The sequence below is a fragment of the Syngnathus scovelli genome, chromosome 7 (genome assembly GCF_024217435.2).
Source record: "Syngnathus scovelli strain Florida chromosome 7, RoL_Ssco_1.2, whole genome shotgun sequence".
Lineage (NCBI taxonomy): Eukaryota > Metazoa > Chordata > Actinopteri > Syngnathiformes > Syngnathidae > Syngnathus > Syngnathus scovelli.
The window spans coordinates 11,944,081-11,959,181 of NC_090853.1; the positions used below are offsets into that span (position 1 = coordinate 11,944,081).

Below are 15,101 nucleotides of genomic sequence, written 5' to 3' on the forward strand. Positions count from 1 at the left end.
TTAGTATAGTACTGAAAGATTTTTCTTTTGAGTTTTATTAGTAAAAACACTTATCAAAGTCAATTTGGCATCAAATCAAAGAAATTATCATGCTAATATGCATGAAGAGCATAAGCAGGAAGCATAAAATTCATTATGATGTGAAAAAATATCTATAGATGACAGATGATAGATGATGTTTGCTTTCTTACACAATATAACTTATTAATGGCCACAATTTTACCCCGTTACCACCACTGTAAACATGTTAAAAAAAAAAAAAAAACTCTGAATCTTACTCATGCTTACTTTCTGTCTGAAAGTCTTTTTCGATAGGTTTGTGAATAGCCATTTTATTTCAAAAAGTCAACAACTTTTATATTTTCCTTTTGTCTGAATTCATTTAAACCAAATATTGCCTATATGCATATTGGTATTTAATTTTATCTCGCAATGACTTATTTCACTGCAATATTTATTAATTACAATACAATTACAATATTTCCAGCACTCCCTTTTGCAGATTCTTTTTTCCTCTTCCGTCTCAGGCAGGCTTAGTCCAAGATGCTCTCTCAGGCTGAAAATCAATTCATATCTCATAAATCATCATAAAAAAAGTGAAAATCTAATTATATAGTCATGGCAGGCTCAAACTTGGAATGAACATTTCAGAATACTGATGCAGAATGTAGAAACGGTTTTATATTAATATTTATTCTTGCGCGTGCAGTCCAAGATGTGCGCATCTGTTTTTCCTGTGGCAACAAAGGCGCTTTCCATTAGTGGTGTGAACACAAATTCATTTGTAAAAAAAAAATAGGCACCAACAAGAACACACGGCAAAAAACATTATTTTAAATTTAAAGTGTGTGTGTGTGTGTGTGTGTGTGTGTGTGTGTGCGTGCGTGCGTGCGTGTGTGTGTGTGTGTGTGTGTGTGTGTGTGTGTGTGTGTGTGTGTGTGTGTGTGTGTGTGTGTGTGTGTGTGTGTGTGTGTGTGTGTGTACAATGACAGGGTGGCTCTGGGTGTCTGTGGGCACAGCAGATGGCCTGGACCCGTCCGCCGGGCTTTCCGCTTTTATCAAGATTGAGTCTGCAATTTTTTTCTCAACCAAATTTAACCAAACTAAAAGTAATCTCAAATTCATGCAGAATATAGGAGTAATATATTTCTAACATACTTAAATTGCAGACCCTGAAACATTGTACTTAGTCATAAAAAAATCATAAAATAAAATACGTACAAATTGTTAATAAATAATATTGATTTTGGTCATGTAACCATTGGCAACAAGAACATCATGGCAATTGCTGTTATTTTATTGTTCTTATTTTAGACTTGTTATGTAGGTTCGTCTGGGGCTAATCATCCATCACTGACAATATTGGTGATAAATATCATAGCATTTGAAAGTGAACATTCTTAGGTTCAAAAAATATTTAATTCGCTTCTTTCTAAAAATATATACGTGAACAGTTGTTGTTGTTTAGTGAGAGGTGATCTTTGAAAAGTCACATTGGTAAGAACGCCACCTGAGCTGGTTAAATGCTTTTCTGTATTTGTTTTTCACAATTCAAGAGGACTTAATTAACCTGTAAGGTATAATACATTAAAGTGACTTTACTGTTGTAACCTACATTTCTTGAAGCATAGATGTCTACACGCTGATGCTTTTCTTTTCTTATAAGATGTATGAGGATATCATTATAGTTAATGAAGAGTGATGCAATTACAGTATCTGCACTCAGTCGTTTTGTCTTTGTAAGGACCAGCTGAGTGAGGATATTTGCATAAAACACATCTTGATTTTTATAAATATGAATACATTTATGCTAAGGGTAATTAAGATCGCTATTAACAGTTTAGCAAGCTATCGTTACTTAATACATCTTAACGTTATGCTTGGCAAGTAACGACCATGACAATGCCTGTTAAATCTAAAAAGGGAAAAAAAGACGGCAGTGTAAACGCACAATTAAAGACAGTTTGGGTAATGCCAATTGATTCTCACAACTGAATGGCAGCATTGGTTAATTGGTTGAATGAGAATATAAGTAACTATTTAGTGCCACTGTCTTCAAACAGCGGCGGCTCGGTGGCGCACTGGGTAGCACGTCCGCCTCACAGTTAGGAGGGTGCGGGTTCGATTCCACCTCCGGCCCTCCCTGTGTGGAGTTTGCATGTTCTCCCGCGTGGGTTTTCTCCGGGCACTCCGGTTTCCTCCCACATCCCAAAAACATGCTTGGTAGGCCGATTGAGCACTCCAAATTGTCCCTAGGTGTGAGTGCGAGTGCGGATGGTTGTTTGTCTCTGTGTGCCCTGCGATTGGCTGGCAACCGGTTCAGGGTGTCCCCCGCCTACTGCCCGTTGACAGCTGGGATAGGCTCCAGCACGCCCGCGACCCCCGTGGGGACGAAGCGGTTCAGAAAATGGATGGATGGATGGATGTCTTCAAACACATACCTTGCAGAATTTAGGCTACACAATGTTACAGGTATGTGCGGCATGGAACCCAGCAGTGGTTGAGGACCACTTAGCTAAATGACAAATTACAAATGTTTTGCTAGTCAGTCCCCTTGTCTCAAGTTGAATTCTTTCTGTATAAACTTTAAGTAACTACAAATAGAATGTGAAATGTACACACATCTGGCATATTGTCATTTTAATAGATGAACTCCCCCAAAAACTTTTAAGCCTTATTTAAACAAAATTTAATGTCCCAAGCAATAAAAAGGCTAAAGCTGAGATGTCCAAATGCTTTTAGAATGTAATGTGACGTGATTTTCAAGGGTCTTGTCAGTCCATTAGCAAGATGCTTCTAAAATAGCATTTGTGTACGACATATAATTTTCTCTTTTGCTTGAAAAATATGAATAAAATATTATCATGCTATCAGAAGATTTATGACTTCTTGTTTGTCTAGAGATTTGTGTTTGTTTGTTTGTTTGTTTGTTTGTTTGTTTGTTTGTTTGTTTGTTTGTTTGTTTGTTTGTTTGTTTGTGTGTTTGTTTGTTTGTTTGTTTGTTTGTTTGTTTGTTTGTTTGTACACACATGTATATTTGAACACATTTTCAATAATGCAGATATTCACAACTGTACAATGATTCTTTCACTGTATTGATGAAAAACTCTTAAAAAAAACTTTTAACAAACCAAAAAGGAAAATTAGGTTGCTTCTGTGATTCATTGTCAGTTTGTCCTCAAAATTTAGATATACTGATTGCAATATAAAAGTGATGTGCTTTACAGCAGAGCGTCATATGGGTCCATTTGACATTATGTCTTCTCTGGTTTGAGCTTGTTGGTAGAGAAGAGAATGATGAAGACCAGATGAAGATTCAGATCTGTCCTTGCTGCTTTCTTAGCCTGTGCATTGTATCCACGCTGGAATGGGCCTCCAGTGGAAAAGATGGAACCCACTTTCAGATAGTTTTTGGTATAATCCCATGATAAGAAACCACACCCAGATGATTGAGGCTCTTTTATGTCAAATAATCCCCACTGGTTCAGATCATCTCTTCTGCAAACATCCTGCACCTTTAAATCGTGTTGCAGCATCACACGGTCTTGATTTGTGTGACATTGTCTCATTTTCAAACCTTCACACCTCTGACAGTGCTCCGTGACTGACTCACTAATCCAATTAAAAAGACATGGCAAGAGGAAATAAACTATTATTCTATGACACTGAGCGGGCTCTTTGCACTTATGATAAACTGCTGCGTACGCTAACTTGTCAGCACCCTCTCGTTCCATCTTGTTGTGTTTGATAGTTTGAACACGAAAAGGCATAAAGCGCAAACAACATTAATTCAATTACATCTGTCAGCTTGATTAGCACATAACTAAGATCACAAAGCAAGTTTAAATAAACATGTCTCAATGTTCATCTCAACTGGGGTAGATTTATACAATACAACCTGAAGGGTGCAAAACTTCAGTCAAAATATCAGATATGTTGAGAGGACATGAATATCTCATTTTGAGATATGCAGTATAGATTATTAAACTCAGTGTTAGCTGAAGGATATTTACATGCTTCCATGAAATCTGTCATATGCTTAGTATTACATTTCCTGACAGTGTGTTTGAATGAGCTGTTTCTCAACTGGATGTGTATATGTAGACAAAGGCGAGCAGCAAAAGATTGAGCATGATGCCGATGACCCCGAGCACTGCCAGGAATCTCTCCTCTGGTGTGCTCAGGTATGGACACGTTAGGTCCATGGAAATGTTTTTCTAAATCCCACTTAATACAGCAATTGATATTATGCAATAAGATGAGTCCATTAAGTTGCAACTTTTAAGGAGCGGCACAAAGGCCCTTCAGTCGATAGTACCTAGTAACCTTTTCGTCAGTCTGCTACTTCCGTTTGGGTGAATATTCATCTGGCAATGAAACAAACCTCACCTTATGAACAGAAACACTTACAGGAGCTTATTTTATAGTCTCGTATTAAAAACAGCACATTAAAATCCACCATCGGATAAAATCCCATTTTCATAAAAATGCCAAGTCATGAGTATAGGCAGTGACTGTCAGCAATGATTTGGCAGGTTTTCTTGAAATGACAAGTTCAATATAGGCAGGAAGGGAGAGAAGATGTCTCATGGAACTCCTTTCTGTCGTGACATTTGGCAGGAGTCCGCTGGAAATGGCGAGGGACTATTCTTACGGCAGTGAATTGATACACTTGCAGTTGGCCACAATTCAGGCTGTACACACTGCCAAGAATCTTTCTATCTTAGCACATAATGATCTAACCCTCAACGCAAATAAATACTTGAAGAGATGTATGGCGGGAGGGACGTTGGGTGGGCGCCAGTCATTCTTATTTTAGCCTATCTCAAGGTCTTAGGTGACAGAAGTGTAGATGTAGACGAAGATGACCACTAAAAGATTGAGAATGGTTCCGATGATGCCCAGCACGGCTAAAATTCTCTCCTCTCGATCGTTCGTGGAGTCGTCCTCTCTTGCATGAGTGCTGCAGATATAGTGGCTGCCGGGGATCATGGTTACCATCACAGAACCCCACAGCCACAGGGCACAACGCCTGGATAAGACACAACAAATATGCGGCTGAGAAATCCAATCAGATTTATGAAACGATTTCATGTCTGAAAGGTGCCGACAATCACGCGGTGTATAAACACACACGCACACTCACCCTCACACACAATAGCATACTTTTGCTGTCTCAGGACCAGCAGAGCAGTTCATGAATACAAATGATTGCTTTGGACAGCTTCAGCACGAGGTGTGACAATCAATGTTTTCACAGGCATTATTGTGTGTTATATAAAAGAAAAAGACTTTTTAAAAAAGTGTTTATGGAATATGGGAGAAAGCCAGCATACCCTGAGCAAACCCACACAAGCGCGGGAAGGACATTTAAATTTGACAAAAGACAGGTGTTGGAACCCTGGATTGGACCCCCTAACCTTGTGCAGAACTTTAATTTACGAATCTCTTGTCCTCTATACCGTCATAAACCCACAGTATTGTCAAAGTTAAATGCATTTCCCCCTTCTGTGTTTTTGAGTGACTTTAAATTGCCTATAGCTGAGTGAGTGAGTGAGTGAGTGAGTGAGTGAGTGAGTGAGTGAGTGAGTGAGTGAGTGAGTGAGTGAGTGAGTGAGTGAGTGAGTGAGTGAGTGAGTGAGTGAGTGAGTGAGTGAGTGAGTGAGTGAGTGAGTGAGTGAGTGAGTGAGTGAGTGAGTGAGTGTCAATGGCTGTCCATGTGATTAACTGGTAATCTGTCTTGGGTGTCATACGCCTCCAGCTTTCAAATGCTGTCGTCCCCCAATTTCCTGCACAGGATAAAGTGTATAAATGATAGATAGATTGAAGAATGGATAGATTTCAATCATAACATCTAGTCTTGCAAGCATTCTTATTGTCCTCTTTTATTTGTTTGTCTCCTCTTTCCTCTGTCACTAAGCTAGAGGAGTGACGGAAGATCAGTTTAGCATCGGTTAAAAAATTAACAGATCTCGATGCCGATGAGTGAATCACATGCAGTCTCCAGCGACAATTTAGGTGTGAATGGGAGCAAAGAAGATTAAGGATAAGGTGTGTGTGTGCATGCGTGTGTGTGTGCTAGTGTGTGCGTGTGCGTATGCGTGTGCGCGTGCGTGTGCGTGCGTGCGTACGTCAGCTGAGATAAGAATGACTTCCAGGCATAGAAAGGCGGATTGTATTGAGCTGTCGCATAAGATCCACTGGTCAATTGCCTCTCCCAGTTCCGTCAATATTGCAGCCACTCTTGATACACTTATTGACTAATGCAGACTTTTAAACACAGTGTGCACAATTACAAGGCAATTCATGATCCTATTGTCGTGCAAGTACATGGCAGTCAAAATCAGTCAAGCAAGCATATAATACAAAAATTATCAGACATACAAACCACACAAAAATAATATTTCATTTAAAAATTACAGCTGCCCACCTTCCTTTCCAATGATTTCAGCGACGATGTCATTTATTGTGTCTTCTTTGATCCCTTCCGTTTACATAGACTGTTGTAGTAAGTTGTTTACTCGGTTTTCTCTTCCCTTCTCAATGCAGGCTTTAAATAGCTAGCCACTGGTGTCAGGTTAAGTATTTGATCCATAGTTTCTCTCCTGACTCAAAGGCAACACATAGAGGCACACACTCTCTGCCTTACTGGTCCATCATTATCATTTGTACACACTTTTTAACATTATAGTAGAAATAATTTTCGGACTTATGCATTCATTTCTAAAATTACATCGTGCACATGCATAAAAAACATGCAGTTTTCATTTTTTTAAACCCTGATGATGAATATTGCCTAACTTTAGAGTCCCTAGTGATAACCTTTCAGAATGGCTGTTGCATATACAGCTACTATCTGACAAGTAATTATCAGATTTTTATGTTTGTTTATTTGTGTTTGTTCCACTTGAGCTAACTTAGTGAGGATTCATTTGGTTTCTCTTAAGTTTCTTAACAAACCAAACAAGTATGTGAATGCTTAAAATGGACCAAAGGTGTGGAGTATGCACGAGGCAGAGCCTTGTCTTTTGATGCGGCTTAGTCGTTCAGCAGTGTAATTTGATTATTTCCAACCCAATTAAGAAAAATGCAACGTACACCTTAAAACTCACTGGAAGAATAAGTGCATTGATTTTTAAAAAGTAATAATATGACACTCACGGGAAATTGGTAGTACGTAGTGATATGAAGCATAAACAATAGCATTGTACATGAATTGTACCTTTATAAAAGTAATCCAAAGTGTGCGTGGTGCACTGTTTACATTTCATCTTACTTACAGTATGTGCATGAATATTTATTCCATATGTGTAAAAGGAAATTTAGTGAGTCAGTCACTGCACTTGCTTTAGAATGATTAATCACATCGATGCAAAGCCTGCTATCCAAATTAATCACTATCAATAAATTTCCAAGAACAAGTTCTCACTCATAGTGTCCACTCCCTCACCCCTCTCCCCTGCTCACCCTCTTCAAAGTCATACATCTTAATGAGAGGAGGCTGCTCAAGCATAAAGTCAATTCAAATTAACATTTGAATGCAACCCTTCCATTTTAGCAATTCTTAAATCTCGTATGTCATTAAAGCACAGCAATACACAACAGAAAAATAGAATGTGATGGTCTTAATAATCGTAATACATTTTTTGGGTTGTTTGGTTCTGGCTCAAATGATATTACGTAAAACACTGGCATGATTTTAATCCCAAACTGTTGGAAGTATAGTGTGAACAGATTTTATCGATGCCCCCATATACGGTGCCATATAAAAGATTAAACACTTCATGCAAAAGCATATATTCATGGTATCTGATTGATCAAATAGTGTGCTAAGTGCAAACCAAAAAGACATTTTCCCACTGAACGAGCAATGTAAGGTCTGATTAAACTCATGCTTGATATTCATCAGTACAACTGACGATTGCTTCTCTGCTTAGTTCACTGTCAAATTAATTCATAAAGGCCGTGATATGAATTCCCCGCAGATGGTGCATCCGCAATGAAGCGTGCAGTACAGTCAAAGTCAGAATCACTTTCAAGTTAATCTCACAGTCATATCAACACAGAAATAGGAGCCTCTGAGATTCACATCCAGTACATGCAAGGACGAAGAAAATGCTGGCTACCAGCTGACAAGCTTAAATACACAAAAAAGCGCTATCACTCCTGACAAACAAGGACATGCAGTAAACAAATGAAAGAGTTTTATTATGGACTAATGATAATTGTGAATTTACATGAGTATTGCCTCAATGGCACACTACTGGAATCCAAATACCCACAGCTATTTGTTACACCAAAAATCCTCCATGTGATGTAGTAACCTATTTCCAATTCAGAAGAGCCATCCACCCTCAAAGAATAGTGGCCTAATTTTTGGGAGTTGCTGACTCTTATCATATTTCAATGTGCTGAAAAAGACCTCACACACTCCTCCTCATCCCCAATTAAGAGAATATGTTCCGGAACTCCCCAAAGCAGTGACCTTGTAACAATTGATCGTCCTAACACCTACTGGGAACATGCTGGACGTGATGCCAAGCATACAGACACGGCTCTCTTCTTGATTAAAGAGGTTGACAATAGCTTATTCCAGCACCCCATAACTCATCCACCCTTATCAGCATATGACATTGAGACATTTCCATCAACTATCCCAGCAAATGCTCACACAAAGTTATATTACGTACTACAGTCTAGTTTGTGTTAATTGGAGCCCAATGCCTTTGTGGGTTTGTTTTTGTCTGCCTTTAACATGTAGCTGACTTCACATCTACCGTATTTTCCGCACTATAAGGCGCACCTAAAAACCTCCAATTTTCTCAAAAGCCAACAGTGCACCTTATAATCCAGTACGCTTTATATATGGACCAATATGGATTCGTGGATGAGGACTAATTTATTAAAGTAAGCTTTACGTGTTTATTTTGTGTGTTGTGTGATATTAACGTTTGAGCAACATTGAGTTATTGATGTATTGTTATTGTTTTCACTATTTCGAGTGTTACTATATTGTGATTGCATTAACGTTTGAGCAAAGTTGAGTTATTTATCCTATGCGCCTTATAAAATGGGCCATTCATTGAAGGTGCACCGTATAATCCGGTGCGCCTTACAGTGCGGAAAATACGTTACTCCAAATCAAATACGAGAGCATTGCTGTATAATGAAATGCAAGTATAGTATAGTCCCCCCCCCCCCCTTAACAGTTATTTACTAGGATCTTGACATTGGCTGCCATTGACAAGGTTCTGCTTTGTGAAGAATAGCTTGTATTTCCCAATCTTGCGAGCCAATATCTTCAACCGCTTTCCTGTTACTCTACTTGATCGATGGTTGAACGAGAAAGACAGATGCAACATTAACAAGAGCTTTACTGTGGAGGACTGGGCTGTGTCTGGTAGCAGGTCATTCTGTAGCAATTGTGGGGGAAAAGTGTATAAAGAAATTGATTGACAATGTCATTGATGACATAATTTTTGGGGAATTGCTCTACATTATTATAATCTGTGCGGAAATCAATGATGCAAGCTGACAAGCACATCAATATTTTTCTATTGTTTTAGCTTAAGGGTTTATTATTCTTCAGAAGAGGCATAGCATATATATAAAAAGATCAACATTATATTATCTCATTGCTCAGCTACTATGACACACAGAGCGATGGTGTGGGGACCATATCCGTATGCAACTTAGAACATCCAACAATCTCATTATGAGCACGACAAGCCAACGCTGCTAGAGTGCGAGGCCGGCGGCCATGAAGGGACTGTCACATTTCCTCAGCCACAACTCAGCTTGGCTCCCATGTTAGTGTGCATGTGTGTGTGCATGTGTGTGTGTGTGTGTGTGTGTATGTGTGTGTGTGTGTGTGTGTGTGTGTGTGTGTGTGTGTGTGTGTGTGTGTGTGTGTGTGTGTGTGTGTGTGTGTGTGTGTGTGTGCGTGTGTGTGTGCGTGTGTTGTTACAGTGAGAGTATGAAAGAGAGCATGAGAGGATGAACGAGAATGACAGAGTGAGTATACTTGTATGTACTGTTTGTGTTTCAACAGAAGAGGCGAGATGTTATGTTTGTTTGCAACCAGTCACTTGCTACCAGTCCGTACGTTTCTAACTCAAGAGCGAGAATCTTATGACGTTTAGATTTTTAATGATTGATGTGACAAAATTGACCTAATAACCTGAGTCCTAATTTCAGATGCGCCATTGTTTAATTTTGAACAGCATAACAGCCCCAATTTTTTATCTGGTAGTGTCATATTTGGCTATGGTGCAAAACACAATGGATACAAACATATTGCCTGTAACAAGAGCAGAGGAAAGAGCCACTGAGGCCAAAGTTCAGAGAATAGCATGTGTCTGTGTCCATATTGTTGGAAAACTGGAAGCAACATCATGACCTTTGCAAAATGACACATATCAGGTACACACTGAACCTTCATTGATATTGTTAGCATTGCAGCGCAAACCACCTAATTTTGATATCGGACATCATCTGGTTAGGAAGCAAATTGATTATTGTGGTTGTTTGCAGTGGTGTAAAAAAGCACCACTACTTCATACTGAGTGGTATTTTTAATCTTTTGTCTGCTTTGTTTGGCTAAGAGTGATTGATAAAATATTACAAATGCCTCTCAGCAGGCTGCAACAGGCTACGACAACGATCAATATAGAATTAATGGAACCTTTCTGGCAGCATTCATTGTGTTGTGGACATGCATTAAGTGAACATTGATGTCAAAGCACTCTCTTTCACCTTCGACTTACCCTTTGACCAACATCCTGAGGCAATGTTGTCGTTCACGTGTCTCTCTCACACACACACACACACACACACACACACACACGCACACACACACACACACACACACACACACACACACACACACACACACACACACACGCACACGCACGCACACACACACACACACACACGCGAACAAACACACTCACATGCACATCGTGTGTACTCACCACACATTGCAGCCAGAAACTCTTTTCTTTCTTCTGTTTATCCGAGCATGTTGTCAGTGTTTTCCCATCCTTGCGCCTGTTAGTTTCTTTCTCCTTCCTATTCTCCTCCTCCCAGTGCCCTCGCTCACCACTGCTGTTCAGGTCCAGCTCTGTTGCTGGTGGGCAGAATCCAGGCAACACATGCAGCCATGGGTGTCATTTGCGGGGGTTAGGGTTCGGGGGCGGGGGGGTTCAGACAGCTGGCTTCAAAGCTTGGCTGGCACACACACATTTACAACTTCACTCAAGCGTGTATAGCAGAGCTCCTCGATAGTCCTGCAAACATTCGTGAAGAACAAGCCCGTCTTTCTTGGGTTCAAGATGAGAGACTGTTTGCTGTCTTGATTTCTTGATGGGATGTTTTGAAGAATCAGATATTCAAGTTAGAACTTGATGACATAAAAACTATCCAAACTGAAATTGTCCATCAGCAGTGATTATTCAGCCATGGAGAAAAAAAAAAAGCATTCAAAATTCTTCTTCTGAAAAAAAAAAAAACACTGTTGTGCTTCCTTAAGCTTTAAAAGCAATCTAACTTGGGGCAAATTTAAAAAATCAGACCATTTTTTTCTAGAGCAACTCGGAAAGGTTATATTCAGTTCAAGAAGAAATACAAAATGATGGATCTGACTGGAGTTAGTATCTCTAAGTGAATTTCAAAGCTGATTATACAATATGCAATTGTCTTTAGAAGCCAAGGATTAGCTCACATAGAATAAATAAACCCTATGTCATTTCAACTGTCTCACAAATGTTTATTTCTTCCCCCTTGACAGTCACCGCTTCATGTCTTCTGCCCGTCGTCATTCCCCTCTCCTCACACTTGGCTGAGCACCTCCACGAGGCCACGTCCTGGCTAGTGTGACGTGCTCCTGTCTCAATTTGCTGCAAGATGTCAGCATAACCTGACACACTCGCCAACTTGTCTAGTGTAAAAATCCCTCATGATGAAAGCAGTGTTCTTCCCTCTGTAGAGGAGGAAGCAAGTTGTGTCCAGAGTGGCCTGTCAGCATGAATATTTAACAGCAAACTCTTGCTGTGTTGTCACAGTTAAAGTTTCCATGCTGTCCCCGGCGTGGTGCACAGACTGACATGTTTTCTCATCTGCAGCATTTCTATTTTAGTCCGTTTTTTTGCTCAGTGGCTTGATTTCTTCCCCCTTATGTCACAGTTTTAGTCAAATAAAAAACTTCAACGTACGATCATCCAGTCTTTGCCTCCTGCAAAACAGTCTTAAGTACCTTTTAACCCATCCAGCTCTGTTCCCAGTGTCCATCAGGCATCAAATCTTCAATGAAACTTCCCTCATGCTATCCCCGCCACTTCCTCAAGTCTTGTCCACCTTTCACCTTCTTCACCCTCCAGCTCGGTGGTTCACACGACCCACTGTCTCAAAGTCACTGGCTCTTTCTTGCAGATTCTTTCTTCATCCCTCTCTGACGACTGTTAAGGTCTGCTCTATTTCTTTCCCCGTGTCTCTCTCATTTCTCCTCTATCTCTCTCGAGCCCCCCTCATGCATACAAAACACACAGTCTTTGAGCCGCTGTGAGTCATACTGCTCTCTCCTCCCTTTTTCTTCCAGGAGCTAATAACTGCCCAATTTTAGAGTCTCCTCCCGAGAACTTGCCCTCAATGCTCAGTATGTTTTTTCATCCCATGAGTGGCAACAATGCATTTGTATCCTGCCAAACCATACAAATTGAGTTTGGGAGGTATGTCTTTCTCTCTGTCTTCTCAATGTTGTTTTAAAGCCTGTAAGGCACATTACAAGTGGTCTCCTCTGTAATCCACCTTGAGTGTGTGTTCAGTAATACAAGCAATCCATCAGGGCCACTTCACTCTTGGGGAAAACAGAGAAGAAGATAGAGCAGTGATCAGCGCTCTGTGAACAGTACAGCAGGGAGACTCTAAGAATATAAGACTTGAAGGATGTAGAGATGAATAAAAGAAAATAGAGAGATGCCCTCAGGATCTGTGGAAGTGACTCTATGAGGAGATATGGAGGGGAGGGAGAATTTAAGGGTGCAGGAGGCATGCTCGTGTGGGTGGAATATTGAGGAGATTGTAAAATGTATATGGAGAGAAGAGAGAGGAGGAGCTTTCCTGGCAATGGAATGAGAGCAATGGAAAGATGGGAGAAGGAGAGATGAAGACATATGCACAGAGTTATGGATGGATAGCTGGCTGTTTTTATGAGATCCAAGCAAATCCAGAAAATACTTCCTCAGGCCTTTACTAGTATTCAGCTAGTTTTATTGGATCAATTTGTTGAATATATTACCTGAATGGGAGTCCTGCTGCTCTCTTTCGTCATTGCTTCTCTCCATCCTTCTGCCCGCTCTTGCAGCCCCAGTCTGTGCTATCTCTGAAACGCAGCATCGCTCTCCCTGCCTCTGCTGCCCACCCTCTTCTCGACATCTCCCCCTCCCTCGCTCTCAACCCCACACATCCCATATTTGCCCCCCTCTGCCTTTATTTTTTCTCGCCTCTATCCATCCGTCCTCCATCACCTTTTTTTTCCTTCCTCTGTTCCTCTTTCATCACAAGTTCACAACAGAGCCTCAACCGGTCTATATACAACCTTTTGGTTTGATTATTCCACCCGCCCCTCCCTGCGAAGCAAGGAAGCTTCCAGAACAGCGGCGACAAGCTCAGAAAGTGGAAAGCTTTGTGAACATGGGAACACCATTCACAATCCTGCCACATGACTTCAACACTCCCAATACATTGTAGATTATGCATGACCATGCTGAGTAAATACAAGCTGACAGGCGCTTGCTTCATCTGGCGGGCAAAAACACAAACATTGCAGAAAAATGGGAATGTGGCAAGTGAAGTGTTTGTATGCATACCTGAGCAACATGTATCCCTCCGACACTGTGACGGGCGGCATCGATAATATACTATAAGAGGCTTTCCTGCAGCGCGAGACCGCAGCTGTAAATCATTGAAAGAATAAACCAGGACACATAGACCCCATGTCGTATGCTGTTATGGGACGCACACAGAGACAGAGTCAACCACATACGACAGTGAAGAGGAAATATTCTCATTTAAAATGAAATGTTGGACAAAGATTGACTGGATCATTGAACCGATATATGAAATATCGGCTACATTTATGATCTTTGACCAGAGAGTGTGTGTGTCTTTTTGTGTGCGTGTATATGCTTGAGTGCTTTTGTATATCTGTGTTTGCATTGTGTATTCTCGTGTGTTGGTTAGAGCGGAACCACTAGCCTCAAGCATCATTCAAGACTACCATCTGTGCAGCCACCCAACCAGTGAGTGAGTGAGTGAGTGAGTGAGTGAGTGAGTGAGTGAGTGAGTGAGTGAGTGAGTGAGTGAGTGAGTGAGTGAGTGAGTGAGTGAGTGAGTGAGTGAGTGAGTGAGTGAGGGAGCGAGAGAGAGAGAGAGAGAGAGGGAGAGAGAGAGAGAGAGAGAGAGAGAGAGAGAGAGAGAGAGAGAGAGAGAGAGAGAGAGAGAGAGAGAGAGAGAGAGAGAGAGAGAGAGAGAAACTAGAAGCAACATGTGCAGCTGGGCTTAGACGCAAGAACACTCCGCACCGGAACCCCTCAGGCCTATGTACTTTCCTCCCGGGTCTTCACTCTATACCTTAACAGCTGCACCTCGGGACATCAGTCGGAAAAAACAAGTCTCAAGTTTACACACGATGGCTGATGCCCTCTTGCAATTCACCTGCATCGTGGAGTCCTTCCTCTTCCTTTGTATGTGTGTCATCTGCTTCTCTCCATATAGTGGATATAAAAGTCTAAAAGTCCACAGAACACATCCCTGTTCAAATGTCAGATTTTATGTGATGAGACCAAAATGAACTACGTATGTTAAAAAAAATCCTCCATTAACATCACCTATAAACTCCATAACCGATTGGAATAATAAAGCCATTGAGCTGAGATAAAAAAAGAGATAAAGTGCATGTTCACACCTTTACTTAAATGTTATTGTATTCTGAATCAAACAACCATCATGTAAAAGACACAGTTTATTAGACGACTCAACGTCTTACTCTTTCTTCTCCATCCTCCATCTAACTGTAACCTACTAAATAAATAAAAATACCAACC

General features: G+C 40.6%; 1 long non-coding RNA gene across 2 annotated transcripts; it reads right to left on the reverse strand.

Moving 5' to 3' along the window:
* Window positions 1-672: 672 nt before the first annotated feature.
* Window positions 673-13,593, reverse strand: LOC125972574 (uncharacterized). Of its 2 annotated transcripts, XR_007482852.2 has the most exons (3): window positions 13,295-13,593; window positions 10,974-12,853; window positions 673-5,032 (listed from the first exon to the last, which is right to left on the reverse strand). It is a non-coding gene; the product is annotated as an uncharacterized lncRNA (long non-coding RNA). The 2 variants fall into 2 exon arrangements; XR_007482851.2 differs by lacking the exons at window positions 10,974-12,853; window positions 13,295-13,593 and adding an exon at window positions 6,431-10,930.
* Between the last annotated feature and the right edge of the window lie 1,508 nt (window positions 13,594-15,101).